The 19,698-nt window shown below is 36.7% G+C and overlaps 1 pseudogene; it reads left to right on the forward strand.

Annotated features, from left to right (window-relative positions):
- Positions 1–19,698, forward strand: part of LOC108520079 (keratin, type I cytoskeletal 18-like) — a 43,607-nt pseudogene that overhangs the window by 7,088 nt on the left and 16,821 nt on the right.

The following is a 19,698-nucleotide window of genomic DNA, read 5'->3' on the forward strand; positions in this document are numbered from 1 at the left end:
GTTTCTCCCCTGTACATTCTTTGGTAAGGCTAGAAAACAGTCAGTCAGGAATTTTTTTTTTTTTTTGAGATGGAGCCTTGGCTCTGTCACCCAGGCTGGAGTGCAGTGGTGCAATCTCTGCTCACTGCAAGCTCCATCTCACAGGTTCACGCCATTCTCCTGCCTCAGCCTCCTGAGTAGCTGGGACTACAGGTGCCCGCCACCACACCCGGCTAATTTTTTATATTTTTAGTAGAGACAGGGTTTCACCGTGTTAGCCAGGATGGTCTCGATCTCCTGACCTCGTGATCCGCCTGCTTTGGCCTCCCAAAGTGCTGGGATTACAGGTGTGAGCCACTGTGCCCGGTCCAGTCAGTCAGGATTTTATTATGAAAACCTTTCATAGCTGGGCACAGTGACTCACACCTGTAATCCCAACACTTTGGGAGGCCGAGGCCAGAGGATGGCTTGAGGCCAGGAGTTTGAAACCAACCTGGGCAGTACAGTGAAATTCCATCTCTAAAAAAATATTTTTTACACTGGTTTTCATCTCTTTATTACCTCATGGAATTTTAAATTTTAACTTTTGATTTTGGGGTATATAGTAGGTATATATATTTATGGGTTACATGATATATTTTGATGCAGATATGCAATGAGTAATAATCACATCAGAGTAAATGGGGTATCCATCACTTCAAGAATATATCCTTTATGTTACAAACCATCAAATTGTACTCTTAATTATTTTAAACTGTACAATTAAATTATTTTCTACTATAGTTACTCTGTTGTGCTAGCAAATACTAGGTCTTATTCATTCCTTCTATTTTTTTGTACCAATTAACCATCTCCACTTTTTCACCATCCCGTACTACCATTCCCAGCCTCTGGTAACCATCCTTCTACTTTATCTCCATGAGTTCAATTGTTTTAATTTTTAGCTCCCACAAATAAGTGAGAACATGCAAAGTTTGTCTTTCTGTTCCTGGCTTATTTCACTTGACATAATGACCTCCATTCCCATCCATGTTGTTGCAAATGACAGGATCTCATTCTTTTTTGTGGCTGAATAGTACTCCATTGTGCATATGTACCACATTTTCTTTATCCATTCATCTGTTGATGGACACTCAGGTTGCTTCCAAATTTTGGCTTTCGTGAGTAGTGCTACACTAAACATGGGAGTGCAGTTATCTCTTTGATATACTGATTTCCTTTCTTTTGGGTATATACCTAGCAGTGGGATTGCTGGATCATATGGTAGCTCTATTTTCAGTTGTTTGAAGAACCTCCAAACTCCAAACTGTTTTCTGAAGTAGTTTTACTAATTGACATTCCCATCAGCAGTGTACGAGGGTTCTCTTTTCTCCACATCCTCACCAGCATTTGCTATTGCCTGTCTTTTGTATATAAGCCGTTTTAACTAGAGTAAGATGATATCTCATTGTAGTTTTGATTTGCATTTCTCCAATGATCAGTTTTATTGAGCACCTTTTCATTTGACTGCCATTTATATGCCCTCTTTTGAGAAATGTTTATGCAGATCTTTTGACCATTTTTAAATTGGATTATTAGATTTTTTTTCCTGTAGAGTTGTTTGAGCTCTTTACATATTCTGGTTGTTAATCCTTTGTCAGATGAATAGTTTGCAAATATTCTCTTTCATTCTGTGAATTGTCCCTTCATTTTGTTGATGGTATCCTTTGCTGTGCAGAAGCTTTTAACTTGACATGATCTCATTTGTCCATTTTTGCTTTGGATGCCTGTGCTTGTGGGGTATTACTCAAGAAATCTTTGCCCAGTCCAGTGTCTTGAAGACTTTCCCGCAAGTTTTCTTGTAATAGTTTCCCAGTTTCAGGTCTCATATTTAAGTCTCTAATCAATTTTGATTTAGTTTTTGTTTATGGTGAGAGATAGGGGTCTAATTTCATTCTCCTGTATATGGATATCCAGTTTTCCCACACCATTTATTGAAGAGACTGTCCTTTCCCCTTTGTATGTTCTTGGCACCTTTGTTAACAATGAGTTTACTCTCAATGTATGGATTTATTTCTGGGTTCTCTATTCTGTTCCAATGGTCTGTGTGTCTCTTTTTATGCCAGTACCATGCTGCTTTGTTTACTATAGCTCTGTTGTATACTTTGAAGTCAGGTAATGTGATTCTTCCAGTTTTGATTGTTTTTCTTAGTATAGCTTTGGCTACTCTGGGTATTTTATAGATCACATAAATTTTAGGATTGTTTTTTCTATTTCTGTGAAAAATATCGTTGGTATTTTGATAGGGATTGCGCTGAATCTGTAGATTGCTTTGAGTAGTATGGACATTTTAATGATTCTTCCAACCCATGAACATGGAATATCCCTCCATTATTTTGTGTTCTCGTCCATTGCTTTCATCAGTGTTTTATCATTTTCATTGTAGAGATCTTTCATGGTAGAGATCTTTTTAGATTTATCAAAATTAATTTCTTTAATTCCTATATATTTAATTTTACTTGTAGCTCTTGTAAATGGTATTACTTTCTTGATTTCTTTTTTCCGATTGACACATGGAAATGTTACTGATTTTTGTATGTTGATTTTGCATCCTGCAAATTTACCGATTTCCTTATCGGTTCTAATAGTGTTTTCATTGAGTATTTAGGTTTTCTCCAAATATAAAATCATATCATCTGCATAAAAAGGATAGTTTGACTTCTTCATTTCCAGTTTAGATGCCCTTTATTTCTTTCTTCACTGGGAGACTTTATTACAGCTTCCACCTCATTACCTGTTATTGGTCTGTTCAGGGTTTGGATTTCTTCCTGGTTCAATCTTGGTAGGTTGTATTTGTCTAGGAATTTGTACATTTCTCTAGATTTTCCAGTTTATTGGTACATAGTTGCTCATAGTAGCACTAATGATCTTTTGAATTTCTGCAGTATCAGTTGTAACGACTCCTTTTACAGCTCTGATATTATTTGAGTCTTCTCTCTTTTTTTTCTAGTCAGTCTGAATAATGGTTTGTCAATTTTCTTTATGTTTTAAAAAAGTTTTTGTTTTGTTGATCTTCTATATTGTTTTCTTCATTTAAATTTCATTTACAATCTTTCTGCTTTGATCTTTATTATTTCTTTTCTTCTACTAATTTTGCTAATTTTATTAGTCATGCATTTGAAATTTTATTGATTTTATTAATCATGCATTTGAAATTTTTCATCTTTTTTATGAAGGCATTTATAACTATAAATGTCCCTCTTACTACTGCTTTTGCTGTATCCCTTAGGTCTTGGTATGTTGTGTTTCCAGTATCATTTGTTCCAAGAAAATCTTCAATTTCCTTCTTAATTTCTTCATTGACTCACTAGTCATTCAGGTGCATATTGTTTAATTTCCATGCATTTGTACAGTTTCTGAAATTCCTCTTATTTATTTCTAGTTTTATTCCGTTTTGGTCAGAGAAGATACTTAATATTGTTCCAATTTTTAAATACTTTAAGATTTGTTTTGTGACCTAACATATGTTCTATCTTTGATAATGATCCATGTGCTGAGGGAAAAAAAATGCATATTTTGCAGTTGTTGGATAAAATGTTCTGTAAATATATATTAGGTCCATTTGTTTCATAGTATAGATTAAGTCTCATGTTTCTTTGTTGGTTTTTTTGTCTGGAAGATCTGTCCAGTGCTGAAAGTGGGGTGTTGAAGTCTCCAGATATTGTTGTATTGGAGTCTCTCTCTCTTTTGCTCAAATAATATTTGCTTTATATATCTGGGTCCTCCAGTGTTGGGTGTGTATATATTTACCTGGTGTTCTATAACCTTCTTGTAATTGGATGTTGATATCTTTCTCTAGGTTTAGACAAAGTCTTCTTTACTTTTCTCCCTCCTCTCCTCAAGTAGAAGGAAGGGGTCTTTTTAGGAACTGTGAGCTATGCTGTCTGGGGTTAGGGGACAGGTGGTATAAGCACTCCCTTAGCCACCCTGGCTGGTGTCCCAGTAGGTCACATGTTCCCCAAGTCCACTGGTTCTGAGTCCAGCTCAGTACTATGACTTGCCTTGGAGTTGCAGTTCTTGTGATCTAGACTACTTTCAAGTTTTTTAGGGCCCCAGACACCTTTAGCCATTAGTGGCAAGGCTTGGTAGAACTCAAGTTTCCACCACTGGGATGGGCAATTCCCCTCTGGCTAGGGCTCATCTAAATGCTCTCTCTATGGTTGGGCATCAGCTGAGTTCAGTGCAGTTTTGCTTTCCGTTGTGACAGGACAGCACTGAATTCAACGCAAAGTCTCATGCTTGCTGTGCTCTCCCTCTCCCAAGCAAACAGATCGTCTTTTAGTGATAAATGGCTACTGTCAGGAGGTGGGGGACAGGTGGCATCAGCAATACAAGATTGTCTCTCCTATCCTCTTCAGTGCCTATTTCAGCAGTATAAAGTTAAAACCAGGTACTGTGATTATTTACCTGATTTTTTATTCTTATGGAGGTGCTTTTCTTTTCATACAGATAGTTGTTAAATTTGGTGTTCCTGAGGAGCAGATGATTGGTGGAGACTTCCATTTGGTCATCTTGCTCCACCTCCTCTCCAAAATATATGTATTTTTTAGTTAGCTGGGCATGGTGGTGCTTGCCTGTAGTTCTAGTTATTCTGGAGGCTGAGGTGGGAGGATTCCTTAAGCCAAGGAGGTCAAAGCTACAGTGAGCTATGATGGCACTGCTGTACTCCAGTCTGAGCAACAAAACAAGACCCTGTCTCTAAAAAAACAAAAAAAAAACCTTTCAGATACTGAAGTACAATTATCCATGTGTCCAAGTTCTTTAATCTTTTCTTTGTTAGTATTATTTCCTAAGGTTTTCAAGCTACAACATCTTGGACTGGTACATGCTTTCTATACCTCTCAAGGCTAATATACTATCTTAATAAAGGTGAGTTCACAGGATAATCTGAGCAGCTGTTGATTGTGAAAGTGGATGTGGGATTTTGAAGTTTGAAAAGTGACATGAAAATACTAAACCTATTTGAAATGTTCAGGTTGAAATGTTCAAATTAAGAGTAATGTTGAGAGACAAGAGAGTAAAAACATGTACAATAATGGTTTAATTCACATGCATGAGTCAATCATATTTAGTAAGTGGGTGGTACTAGAAGTAGGTGGAAATAGGATGGTGAAAATGAGGGAGAAAAACCAACTATAAAAAAAAGTGTCAATTCAAAGTTCAGAGGAACTATAAGTGAATCAATTTGTATTCCTGCAAAATAATTTACACAATGATCTGTCACATATCAAGCTTAACATGACATGCTGCCTCTGGTATTCTTGTGAGGAAGTGTCAAAGAGCCCAACATTTCAGTTTTTTTCATTGGTAATTTCAAACTCTGTAGCACTCTGGTTCTATTGTATTTTGTCCTTTTGAATTTTTCCCACATTTCCCCACTTTTGGTGATTCTTTCTCCTTGTTTTTACTCCCTACAGCTGAACTGCTTCCTCCTGCCCACCCCTCTTTGCAACTGTGGAGCCCCACCCTGGCCACTATGCTTCTCCAATGGCCTTGACCACCACTGCAGCCACCATCTAAAGAGAATTGAGATATTCCTCTCACTTCCTCTTTTTCAGGTTCCCAAGAGCTGCAGCGGCAATAGTAGCCTTATACATGTTTTTTGGTAAACATAGTTGCACTTCTGTTAAGTTTATGCTTAGAATTGAAATCATTAAGTCATGCAGCATGGATATATATTCCGCTTTGAAAGATACTGCCAAGGAGCTTTTCAAATTCTTGTACCAATTTATAATTCTACCAGTGATTAATAACAATTCAAGTTTCTCTTCATCCTCGCTAAACAGTTGGCATTGTCTTTTTTTTTTATTCTTTCATTTTAGCCATGCTGATGAAAATGTAGTAGTATGTTTTTGGTTTGTTGTTGTCCGTGTCTTTCTTTTAATTATTTTGAAATAATTGTAGACTCATGAAAAGTTACAAAATAGTACAAAGCATTCCAAGATACCCTTCACCTAACTTCCCCTGATACTAGAATCTTTTTTTTTAAGACAATGTCGTATGCTATTGCCCAGGCTAGAGTGCAGTGGCTGGCAGTATTATAGCTCAAACTTCTGGGCTCAAGGGATCCTCCCGCCTCAGCCCCACCAAGTAGCTGTGACTACAGCAGTGTGCCACCATGCCAGCTAACGTTAACATCTTAAACACCCATAGTTCAGCTTTAGCAACCATGATATTAATATTGATCCAATACAATTAGCTAATTTACCGACCTTATTTGAATTTTGTCAGTTGTCCCACTAATGTCTTCTTTCTGGTCCAGGATCCAATTGCATTTAATTACCATGTCTCCTTAGTCTCATCCAATCTGTGACAATTCCTCCGTCTTTATCTTTCGTGACTGCAGAAGGTTAAATAATGGTCCCAAAGATGTTCATGTTCTAACCCCAGTCTTATATGACAAAAGGGACTTTGCAGATACAATTAAGTTAAGAATCTTAAGATGAGGTGATAACTCTGGATTGTTCAGGTAGTCCCAATGTAATCACAAGGGTCCTTAATAAGGGGGAAGGCAGGCAGGAGAGCAGAGTCAGTAGTAGGAAATACAACAATGGAAGCAAAATGGTGGAGCAGTGTAAGGAAAGGGTCATGAACCAAGGCATGCAGGTGGCCTCTAGAAGGTTAAAAGACAAGGAAATTGATTCTCCCTTTGGAGACTCCAGAAGGAATGCAGCCCTGCTGACAACTTAACTTTAGACTTCTGTCCTCCAGAACTGTAAGAAAATGAACTTGTGTTACTTTAAGCCACTATGTTTGTGGTAATTTCTTACAGCAGCAATAGGAAACTAATACAATGACCTTTATACTTTTGAAGAGCACTAGTCAGCTATTTTGTAGAATGTCCCTAATTAGAGCTTGTTTGACATTTTCTCATGATTAAATTGAGGTTATGCATTTTTTGGCAAGCATATCACAGATGTGATATTGTACTCTTAATGCATCATGTCAGGGATTATGTGGTGCCAATATGCCTTATTACTGCTGATGGTAATCTTGATCACTTGGCTAAGATGGTGTTTACTCAGTTTCTCCACTATAAAGTTGTTATTTTCCCTTTTGTAATTGATGAATTTTGGGGGGTAGATACTTTGAGACTACACTAATATCTTTTTTCTCTTTACATTTTTGCCCACTAATTTTAGCATGCATCAACATTTCTTGCTGGCAATAATTATTACTGTGATGTTTGCCTAATGATTATTATCTATTTCCATCATTCTTTATACATTTATTAATTGGAATTCTTCTATAAGAAAAAGCTATCCCTAGCTTTTCTAGAATGGAAGGGAAAAAAGAAAGAAAGAAAGAAAGAAAGAAAGAGCTATCCCTCTCCTAACTTTATATCAGTGCGGACCCGAGTATATTTCTTTTATTCTATCAGTTATAATCCATTATTATTGTTTATTTACTTTGCTGTTCAAATTGTCCCAGATATGGCCACTGAAAACTCCCTATAGTTGCCTATTTATTCTATAAAGATATTCTCCTAATTTTTTTTCTGAAAGCTATATTGTTTTACCTTTCACATTTGTATCTGCAAACCATCTGGAATTCATTTCTGTATATGGTATGAAGAAAAGGTCAACATACATTTTCCTTTGTATGGATACTTAAGTAATTACTTACCGAAAGCACCAATTATTGAAAAGACTGTCATTTCCCCCATTAAATTGCAATGTTGTCTTTGACATAATGTATGTGTGGATTTGTTTCTAGATCCTCTGTTCCATTGGTCTACTTGTCTATCCTTGTGTCAATGCCATATTAACTTAATACGTGTAGCTAGATAAGGCTTGGTTTCTGTCATTATGTCTTGTTTTGTCCTTCAAATTTGCCTCAGTTATTCTTGGCCTTTTACATTTCCATATACGTTTTTGAGTTGACTTGTCAATTTCCACAAATAAAAAAAATCCTGTTGGAATTTGGGATTGTCTTGAATCTATAGATCAAATTGGTAAGAAGTGATGTCTTTACAATACTGAGATTTACGATTTACCCATTTATTTAGGTCTCATTTACTTCCTCTCAAAAAATGTTCTGGAACTTTCTGTTTAGAAGCCTTGCACACTTTTTCTGGTTTTGCTCTTAGATATTGGATGTTTTCAATGCTATTTTGTTTTGTTTTATAGCTTGCTTTTAGGAATAAACCCATTTGAGAATACAGATATTTTCATATCTTCTTCCCATAGTGACAAATACAAGAAAAATTGACAAAGGGGAGTTTTATAATTTTTAGATGAAGCAGGATGTGAATACAAAGAGAAAGATAAAAGCACTCCAGACTGATGATAGTAAAACTGATTATGTAAGTGAAATCTCAGATTATGAGTCTTCTTCAGACAAAGATATCTTAGATGAATTTTTTCAAACTCAAGAACTGACGAGTGAAGAATATGTTTATAAAGACAAAAAAGAATGACAAAACAAAACAAAAAAGACACAAAAAATAATGACAGTTATTTAATAGGATTTTTGTTTTGTTTTGTTTTGTTTGAGATAGAGTCTCACTCTTGTCACCCAGGCTGGAGTGCAAAGGCGTGATCTCAGCTTACTGCAACCTCCACCTCCTGGGTTCAAGAGATTCTCCTGCCTCAGCCTCCAGAGTAGCTGGGATTACAGTTGCCCACCACCACGCCCAGCTAATTTTTTGTATTTTTGGTAGAGACGGGGTTTCACCATGTTAGCGAGGCTGGTCTCGAACTCTTGCCCTCAGGTGATCCACCCATCTCGGCCTCCCAAAGTGCTGGGATTATAGGTGTGAGCCCCGCGCCTGGCCAGAAGTACTTTTATGCAGTATTTTGGACATGGAACTGAACCATCACTTTTGCTAAGAGGCCATGTGACCACATTCTATATTTTAAGATGTTTTGTGACAAAATTTACTTGATACAAAGGCAAGAGGATCACTTGAGCCCAGGAGTTAAAGACCAGACTGGGCAATAAAGCAAGACCCTGTCATTACAAAAAGTAATTTTTTTAATTACCTGGATATAAGGGCATGCACCTGTCATCCTAGCTACTTGTGAGACTGAGGCAAGAGGATCACTTGAACCCAAGAGTTTGAGGCTGCAATGAGCTACGATCTCACTACTGAACTCCAGCCTGGGCAACAGAGACCCCATCACCAAAAAAAATTTTTTTAATTTTTAGAGAAAGAGAGTATACTTTCTCTATTGAATTTTTTGTAGTATCTTTGTCAAAAGTAAGTTGAATATATATATACACCTATCATTTAGATATGTTGAAATTATATGTTATATATATTTATTTGTACATATGCTATTTTGTTCCACAGATCTGCATGTATATTCTTACATCAATACCACATTGTCTAGACTAGTAGAGTCTAATAGTAAGGCTTAAGGTAGTGGGAAGCTGGGGAGGAAGTGGGGATGGTTAATGAGTACAAAAATAAATTAGAAAGACTGAATAAGACCTGCTATTTGATAGCACAACAGAGTGACTACAGTCAATAATAACTTAATTATACATTTAAAAATAATTGAAAGCATGTAATTGAATAGTTTGTGACTCAAAGGATAAATGCTTGATGGCATGGATACCCTATTCTCCATAATGTGTTTATTTCACATTGCATGCCTGCATCAAAACATCTCATGTACCTCATAAATATATACACCTACTATATACCCATAAAAATAAAAAATATTAAAATAAAAACATTTGAAATCAGGTAGTATAAATACCATGATTTCACTCTTTTTCAAAATTGTTTTTGATATTTTAGGATCTTTGAATTTTCATACAAATTTTAGAATCTTGTCAATTTCTACAAAAATAAGCTAGGATTTTGATGGAGATTGCTTCGAATTCATAGGTCAATTTTCAGAGGATAGACATTGATAGGAGTACAATTAATTTTTATATATTGATCTTGTGGCTTGAAATCTTGACAAACTAACTTATTTTGCAGAGGAAGTAGCTTTTTTAGCAGAGGAAATGAAGGGAGAGACTATAAACCGTTCTGTCAAGACATTTGGTGGTCATAAGGAGTAGGAGAGAGAGAGAGTAGTTAGCTGAAGGGTAATGTCAATTTGAAAGATGTTTTTATTATTTGGCTGGATGGCTTTCTTTTCTTTTTATTTTTGCTCTATTGTATTAATGAGAGAATTTTAAATAGGTTTAAAAGCTGAAAGACCCAAGAGAGAAGAAATACTTTAATGTAGAACAGAGACAATATTATCAAATCATCAATAATTTAAGGAGGGCATAGAATTTTGCTCTGTAAAACACACCCTTCCTTACCAACACACATAAACATGGACTTCCCTACCCTTCATCCTTCCAATAGAGTCATGTTGCAATTATTATGTAAACTAATGTTTGTTGTTTACATTATTATGACTATTATGACTATGTCAATATCTATCACTGTTGAGTCAAGTTACACTATGATTATATTTCTTCTCTTCTACATCTCTTTTCTCCCTAGAGTTAGTGTGTCCTTTTTTAAAAAGTGTTGATTTTTTATTTATCACCAATGTTCCTTAAATTCTGCTCTTCCCCAAATACTGTTTTTCACATGACCAAAGGAATCTGGAATTCTGTCAGTTTCATATTTTTAATGGGGAATTTGTCCTACAGGCCTCCATTCCTTTGATCCACTCTGGACTGATTGCCCTCTAAGCTTGCTGCACGGCTACCGTCTTAGTGCTTCCTTTCATTCCCCTGCTCTATGATGGATTTCCTATTTCCTGAGTCCCAAACAGTCCTGCCTCTTGGAGCCTTTCCTCTAGTTACTTCCTAAGAAAGTTTTTTTAGATCTTACATGTTTGAAAATTTATTTATTCTAAGCTAAATCTTGGTTAATAGCTTTGCTAGGTATAAAATTTTTATTTAAAAATAATTTTAGAATTTTGATAACATTTTTTCATTGTTTTCTAACTTCCAGTGTGCCTACTAAAAATTCTGATGCCATTCTGGCTCCCCAGTCCTTTATATATAACCTGTTTGGTTTTTTTTTTTCTGGAAACTTTTAATATATTTTATTTATCCCCTATGTTCTCAATGTTTGTGGTGATTTGCCATAATGCAGCTTCATTTTTGTTAATTGAACTGGGCACTTACTTGTTGGACCTTTACAATCTGGATACTTATGTCCTTAATTAATGGGAAATGTATACCATTTCTTTTATAACTTCCTACTACCCATTTTCTCTCTTCTTTCTTCCTAGAACTCCTATTGATTGAATTTTGGCCTTCTCAATTGACTCTCTATTTTATCTTATCTTTTCTCTCTAATTTTCCATGACTATCTTTTTGCTTTCCTTTCTGGGTAAGAGTCTTATCTTACAACTTTTCCAATGATTATTTAAAATCCAGTAATACTGTTTTAAATTTCTAATGGCTGTTTCTTGTCCTATATTCGTTTTTTATGGGAACTGAACAACGAGATCACTTGGACTCGGGAAGGGGAACATCACACACCGGGGCCTATCATGGGGAGGGGGGTGGGGGGAGGGATTGCACTGGGAGTTATACCTGATATAAATGATGAATGGATGGGTGCTGACGAGTTGATGGGTGCAGCACACCAACATGGCACAAGTATACATATGTAACAAACCTGCACGTTATGCACATGTACCCTAGAACTTAAAGTATAATAAAAAAAAAAAAGAAAGAAAAAAAAAAGGATCTTATTTCAGTTTCTTGAATAAAATAACATCTCTTTTTGGGGGAGGGGGAATGAAGAGAAGTGAATTTTAATGGGTTCGAATATACAATTTGGTAGAAGAAATAAGACTTAGTGTTAAATAGATCAGTACGATGACTATATTTTATAATCGATTGTACATTTCAAAATATCTAGAAGACAAGAATTTGCATGGCTGTAGCTTTAAAAAATATATTTAAGGTGATGAATATCCCAAGTATATTGATTTGACCTTTATAAATTATATGAATGTATTAAATTATCGCATGTCTCCCCCCGCCAAAAAATACCACAGGCTAGATGGCTTAAACAGCAGAATTTTATTTTTCACAGTTCTAGAGGCTGGAAAGTCTAAGACCAGGGCTCTGTCCAATTCAGTCTCTGTTAAGGGCTCTTTTCCTGGCTTGCAGATGGCCACCTTATTGCCGTGTGCTCACAGAGCAGGAGAAGAGAGAGAGAGAGAGAGAATGTGTGTGTGTGTGTGTGTGTGTGTGAGCTCTCTGGTGTCTCTTCTTATAAGGGCACTTAGCCTATTGGATCAAGGTTCCACTCTTATGACCCCATTTAACTTTAGTTACTTTCTCACAGGCCCTATGTCAAAATACAATCACATTGTGGGTTAGGGCTTCAATATATGCATTTAGGGGATACTCAGTTCAGTCCATAAGAGAGGCATTATCTCACAGCTGCCTAACATATACAGGATCAAGAGAGGTTTTATTAAAAATAATTATAGGCAGTGTGCAATGACTCATGTCTGCAATCCCAGTGCTTTAGGAAGCTGAGGCAAGAGGATTGCTTGAGGCCAGGAGCTTAAGATCAGCTTGGGCAAAATAGTGAGATTCCCTCTCTACAAAAAAATTTTAAATATAGAATTAAAATTTAATTATTATATATAATTAAAAATATGTCCTTGGAGTTATAAATGAACACAAGATCCAAAGAAACTCTACAAAGTTGTGAGAGAGATGTATTGATAAAAGCACCACTTCCTTGAACTAAAAGAGGCTGAGACTTTCCAAAATGGAAAGAGGCTTCTGGACCATCAAGTTTCTATGGACAAGAAGCAGACTAAGAAAGCTACTAAGGTACAAATATGGATCATTTCTTCTGGAAAATAAAAGATATCTCAGAGTCCAGAGCCAAGGATTACGGAGAACATTGAACTGGGGAACGGGAACCATTCCCAGAGAACAGAAGTAGGTCCTAATTACACTCCTTGTCCCAAAGAAAGGAAGTCCTGACAACATGCCCCAGTCTAGATTTCAGAATGCCTTCTACTTGCTTCCTGTTCCTCTAATTTTTGAAAGGAAATGTCTACTGAAGCTACCCTGTTCCTCTCACCACTGCATATTGAGGTGTGATGAGGACACGTAAATTTTCATTTCAGTTCACAGGTCTTTAGACTAAGAGGAGTCACATAGGAGGTTCGGTACCTGAAGTGTCTCATTCACATCTGGACTCAATTAGGTAAGAACGTGGACTCCACATCTGAAACCATAATGAAATGAGAATTTTGCTGGGGAGAAGGTCACTACATTTTGCATCTGGAATGAATGTAAATGATTGTAGCAATAAAGAAGACTGTTCTGCTTGCAAAAATGTAGATTGTTTGCAAACAGTGGATTGCAGCAGAAGCGATGTGACTTCAAGAAGCCTTTCAGTTTTCACTCTTGCCATCTAGGAACCTTGGGACTTCCATGAATAGAAGTCCAAGCTAGCCCCCTTGAGGACAGGAGACTAAATGGATAAAAAAGGCCCAGCTGACAGGTACCACCAACTGACAGAATGTGGATGGGACCATCTAGGACCATCCAGCCCCAAGAACATCACTAGATTACTGCAGTCACAATGAGCGACCCTCAGCAAGATCAGCAGAACTTCCCAGCTGAACCTAGACCAAATTCCTCACCCACAGAATCATGAGCAAATAAGAGTGGTTGTTGTTTTAAGGCACCAAACAAAAGGAAAAAATGTCTTATCTCTCTAAGGAAAGTAATTATTGAGTTTTTAAAGTTTTCTGTTCTATGTATTGTCTCTGTTTTCTTAGAGTTTTTTGTTCTCTTTGTGTGTGTGTGTGTGTGTGTGCTTGTGTATGTATTTGTGTTGTTTCTCTCTTTCACATTAGATGCTTTTCCCAAATGCCTGAAGATCCTCTACTACCTATTTGTATTTTTAAATGGAAGTGTTTTTAAGTCTTACTAACTGGTAGGCTTCACTCTAGATGATTGGGCAGGAACCCAGAAATTCCATTGGAAGGACAATTATCAACACAAGAGATCCTTGTGTTGCATGATCCCAATTTGCACAAATTTTAGTTACCACCAGTCCCCCAACAGCACAGTTCAAATTTCAGTTATCACAGAATATTAACTGTGAGGAATACCATAAAGTACAAACTTTGTTGCTAGATCTTCAGCCCATGAAAAATTATGTAAATAACTGTATATAACTATGTAATAACTATGTAAATAAATAAATATGTGCATCAATACCAAAGTCTATCGGTGATTGGTCACTGTGCATCTGTTATCCAGTTCATGCACACACCACAAAGCATGGACTGTTCTTGTGCTGTCTCCTTGTCCCCCAGTGATAAACCCACATGATATTTTACAGAAATGAATAATCAAAGAGGGAATTGGCTAACAAAGATGAAAGTACAGCAAAGAAACGAAAAGTGAAAGTACTGGAAGTGAAATTGAATTTGATTTGAAAATGTGATAGCAAAGCAAAGATAGGACAGAGTCTACATAAACCTATGATGCAAACAATATTGAAAACTTCAGTGAATATTTTAAAAGGTAAAATCACATCGACATCTTTTAATCTTAATTGCACTAGGAACAGAAAGCTGCTTATGGTTAAAACAATACTTTGGATTGAAGACTGTAATTTAAAAATCACAATCAGTTTGGCTAGTGTTCAGGCCAAAGCATTGAAGTTATTTCCAGTAAAGGCTGCTGTAATCATTTAAAAAGTCTGCATGAATTGATTAGTGCTAACCTATCTAAAGAAGTTACTAGCACATATACTACTGTAAAAGTTGCACCCAGATTCCAAAGATTAATTAAGGCTGGTGGTTATGGTAATCATCGACCATTTGATGTTGAAGAGACAGGTCTTTTTTGAAAGGCAACCTCATCAATAACTTATACGACAAAAGATGAAGGGGCACCAAGTGACCATAAAGGAAAGATTCTAGATATGCAGCCAGAGAAACTTAGTGAAGATGAACTTACTGACATAAAGGAGGAAAGTGGTTGTGACAGAAAGGATATAGATGTCCCAGAGGAAGAGATACTGGGGAAAAGACCTTCACATTAAATGAACTTTCAGAGATATTTTGCAAGATTGAAAGTACAAAGGATAAAATGTTGGAAGCTGATCCAAACTTAGAAAGGAGCATGACAATTTCCATGCCAAGGCATGGAAAAGATGCTTGATTCATATTGTAAATTATACTACAACAAGAAGAGAAGCACTGTTCAAACTACTTCTTTTCAATTTTTTTTTTTTTTGTTTTTTTAGCGAGAGCAGAGTCTCACTCTGTTACCCAGGCTGGATGTGCAGTGCATGAACTACGGCTCACTGCAGCCTCACCTCCCGGGTTCTCCCGTAGGATCGCCTCCACCTCAGCCTTCCTCCATTAGAACATGGGACTTACAGGTGCTAGTGACACCCAACACCCTGGATAATTAAAAAAAAAAAAAATAGTAGAAAGAAACGAGGTTGTACTATGTTGCCCAGACTGGTCTTGAATTCGCGTCAACGTGATTCCTCCTGTAAAGCCTCCCAACAGTGCTGAGATTAACACATACTAGAGCCACCAAGCCCAGTCCTTAAATGTTCTCACTTTCATATATTTCGGAGGGTACAAGGCAGATTTCTTACAACTGCATATATTGGCCATAGTGGTGGAATCTGGCAGCTTTTAATGTGCCCATTACCCAAATAGTGACACATCTGTACCCAACAGGTAACTTTTCAGCTCTCATCTCTCCCCTCCCACGCTTTTGTAGTCTCCAATGCCTATTATTCTACCCTGTATGTGTTCATGAGGTACCGCATTGTTTTAACACCCACTTATAAGTGACTACATGCAGTATTTGACTTTTCTGTTTCTGAGTTATTTCAGCCTGGATACAATGGCCATCCAGTTCCATATTATGTGGCTGCAAAAGACATGATTTCATTCTTTTTAGTGGCTGAGTAGTACTCCCATGGATGTATATGGGGGGCGACATTTTCTTTATCCATCCCCTTCCTTGATGGGCATATCTGATTCCAAAATCTTTTGCTATTGTGAACAGTCCCTGTGGATAAACATAATAGTGCAGTATAATGATTGCTTTCCCTCTGTGGTATACACTAGGTAGTAGGACCGTTGCTGGCATCAAATGATGGTTCTACGTTTTTAGTTCTTTTTTTTCTTTTCTTTCTTTTTTTTTTTTTTTTTTTTGAGACGGAGTTCTTGCTCTGTTGCTAGGTCCTGGAGTGCGATGGCGCCGACTCCTCGGCTTACTGCAACCTCTGCCTTTTGGGTTCAAGCAATTCTCCTGCCTCAGCCTCCTGAGTAACTAGGATTACAGGTGCCCGCCACCACACCAAGCTAATTTGTTTGTATTTTTAGTAGAGACGGTGTTTCACCCTGTTGGTCAGGATGGTCTCGATCTCTTGACCTCATGATCCATCCACCTCGGCCTCCCAAAGTGCCAGGATTACAGGCGTGAGCCATCGTGCCTGGCCTATTTTCAGTTCTTTAGGAAATCTCCAAACTGCTTTCCACAGTGGCTGAACTAATTTACATTCTCACCAAAATGTATAAGTTTTCTCTTTTCTCCACAGCCTCACCAATATATGTTGTTTTTAGACTTTTTAATAATAGCTATTCTGACTGGTGTAAGATGGTATCGCATGGTTTTAATTTGCATTTCTCTGATGATTAATGATGTTGAACATTTTTCATGTGTTTGTTGTTTGTTTGTATGTCTTCTTTTGAAAAATGTCTGTTCATGTCCTCTGCCCACTTTATAATGGGCTTTTTTTTTTTTTTTTTTTTTTTTTTTTTTTGTCTCATTGAGCTACTTGATCTCTTTGCAGATTTTGGGTATTAGCCCTTGTCAGATACATAGTTTGGAAATATTTTTTCTCATTCTGTAGCTTGTCTGTCTACTATGTTTTTTTCTTTTCTGTGCAGAAACTTTTTAGCTTAATTAAATCCTATTTGTCTCTTTTTGTTTTGTTGGGTTCGCTTTCGAGAACTTGACTTGGTCATAAATTCCTTGCCTAGGTTAATGTCCAAAAGATTTTTTTCTACGTTTTCTTCTAAGATTTTTATAGTTTCAGGTCTTATGTTTAGCTCTTTAATCCATCTTGAGTTAATTTTGTATATGGTGAGATGTATAGATCCAATTTCATTCTTCTGCCTATGTCTATCCAATTTTCCCAGCACCATTTATTGAATAGGCTGTCCTTTCCCCAGTGTATATTTTTGTTGACTTTGTCAAGAATCAGTTGATTGTAGCTATATGGCTTTGTTTCTCTATTCCTGTTCCATTGATCTATATGTCTATTTTTATACCAGTACCATGTTGTTTTAGTTATTATAGCCTTATAGTATATATTGAAGTTAGGTAATGTGATGCCTCCAACTTTGTTCTTTTTGCTTAGGATGGCTTTGGCCATTTGGGCTCTTTTTTGCTTCCATGTACATTTTAGGATTGTTTTGTCTAATTCTGTGAAAAATAACCTTGGCAATTTGATAGAGATTGCATTAAATATGTAGATTGCTTTGGGCAGTATGGTTATTTTAACAATATTAATTCTTCCAATCTACAAACACAGGCTATTTCTCTATTTATTTGCATTTTCTTCCATTTCTTTCATCAATGTTTTGTAGTTCCAATAGAAATTTTTCATTTCGGTATTAGTCAGCATTTTCCAGAGGGAAAGAACCAATTGTGTGTGTGTGTGTGTGTGTGTGTGTGTGAGAGAGAGAGAGAGAGAGAGAGAGAGAGAGAGATTGAGAAAGAGAAAGAGAGAGAGAGATTATTAGGAAGAATTGGCTCTCACAATTATATGGCAAAGTCCTGCAGTAGGCCTTCTGCAAGCTGGGGAAAGAGAGAAGCTGGTAGTGGCTCAGTACAAGTCTAAAAGCTTCAAAACCAGGGAAGCTGACAGTGCAGCATTCAGTCTGTGGCTGAAGGCCCAAGAGCCCCCCGAGAAGCTGGTTCAAGTCTCAGAGTCCAGAGACCAAAGAGCCTGGAGTCCGACCCAAGAGCATGAGGAGAGGAAGCAAGTGTCTGGCATGGGAAGAGAGAGAGAGCCAGAAGATGCAGCAAGCAAGCTTATCCCCTCTTCTTCCACCTGCCTTGTTCTAGCTGGCTGGTAGCCAATTGGATGGTGCCCACCCACAATGTGGGTGGATTTTCCTCTCCCAGTCCACCAATTCAAATGTCAATCTCCTCTGGCAACACCTCACAAACACACGCAGAAAGAATATTTTACCAGCCATTTAGGCATTCCTCAATCCAGTCAAACTGACACCTAATATTAACCATCACAAATTCCTTGGTTAAATATATTCCTAGGTATTTTATTTTTTTGTAGCTATTGTGAGTGAGATTGCCTTCTTGATTTGGCCCTCCAGTAGATCGTTATTGGCGCATAGAAATACTACTGATTTCTGTACATCAATTTTGTATCCTAAAACTTTACTGAATTTATTTATCAAATCTAAGAGTTTTTTGGTGGAATCTTTAGGGTTTTCTAGATGTTAATATAAGAACTTATCATCAGTAAACAGGAATAATTTGACTGTATCTTTTCCAATTTGGATGTCTTTTTATTTTTTTTCTTGCCTGATTGCTCTGATGAGGACTTCCTGTAGTATGTTGAATAAGAGTGGTGAAAGTGGGCATCCTTGTCTTGTCCCAATTTTTAGAGGGAATGCTTCAATTTTTCCCCTTAAGTTTGATGTCAGCTGTGGGTTTGACATATACTGCCTTTACTATGTTGAGGTATGTTCCTTCTATGCCTAGTTTGTTGAAGATTTTTATCATGGAGCATTGCTGAATTTTATCGAATGCCTTTGCTGCATTTGTTGAGATGATCCTATGGTTTTTGTCCTTAATTCTGTTCATGCAATGGGTCACATTTATTGATTTGCATATGTTGAACTGTCCTTGCATTCTTGGGATAAATCCAACTTAATCGTGTTGTATTTTCTTTTTGATGTGCTTGCTGTTGGATTTGATTTGCTACTATTTTGTTGAGATTTTTTGTATCTATATTCATCAGGGATATTGTTCTCTAGCTTTCTTTTTTTGTTGTGTCCTTGTCTGGTTTTGGTATCAGGGTGATATTGACCTTACAGAATTAGTTAGGGAGAATTCCTTCCTCCTTGATATTTTGGAATAGTTTCAAGAGGATTAGTATTAGTTCTTCTTGGTATATTTGGTAGAATTTGGCTGTGAATCCATCTGGTCCTGGGTGTTTTTTCTTGGGAGATTTTTTTATTACTGATTCAGTCTCACTGCTCATTATTGGTTTGTTCAGGAGTTTTAGGTCCTCTTGTTTCAATCTTGGGAGGTTGTGTGTTTCTAGGAATTTATTCATTTCCTCTAGGTTTTCTAGTTTGTGAGTATATAATTGTTCATAATCATCTCTGATTATCTTTTTTATTTCTGTGGTATCAGTTGTCATGTCTCTTTTTTCATTTCAGATTGTGTTCATTTGGATCTCTTCTTGGTTAGTCTAGTTACTGGTTTATCAATTTTATTTATTTTTTTCAAAGAACCAACTTTTTGTTTCATTGATCCTTTGTATTTTTTGTTTGTTTGTTTTATTTTCATTTAGTTGTGCTGATTTTTGTTACTTTTTTTCTGCTAACTTGGGATTTGGTTTGTTCTCGTTTTCTAGTTCCTTGAGGTATGACATTAGGTTGTTAATTTATGATCTTTCTGCTTTTGATGTAAGCAATGTATTTTGTATTTCCTTCA

Source organism: Rhinopithecus bieti, unplaced genomic scaffold (genome assembly GCF_001698545.2).
Source record: "Rhinopithecus bieti isolate Rb0 unplaced genomic scaffold, ASM169854v2 scaffold_50805, whole genome shotgun sequence".
In the NCBI taxonomy this organism is placed as follows: domain Eukaryota; kingdom Metazoa; phylum Chordata; class Mammalia; order Primates; family Cercopithecidae; genus Rhinopithecus; species Rhinopithecus bieti.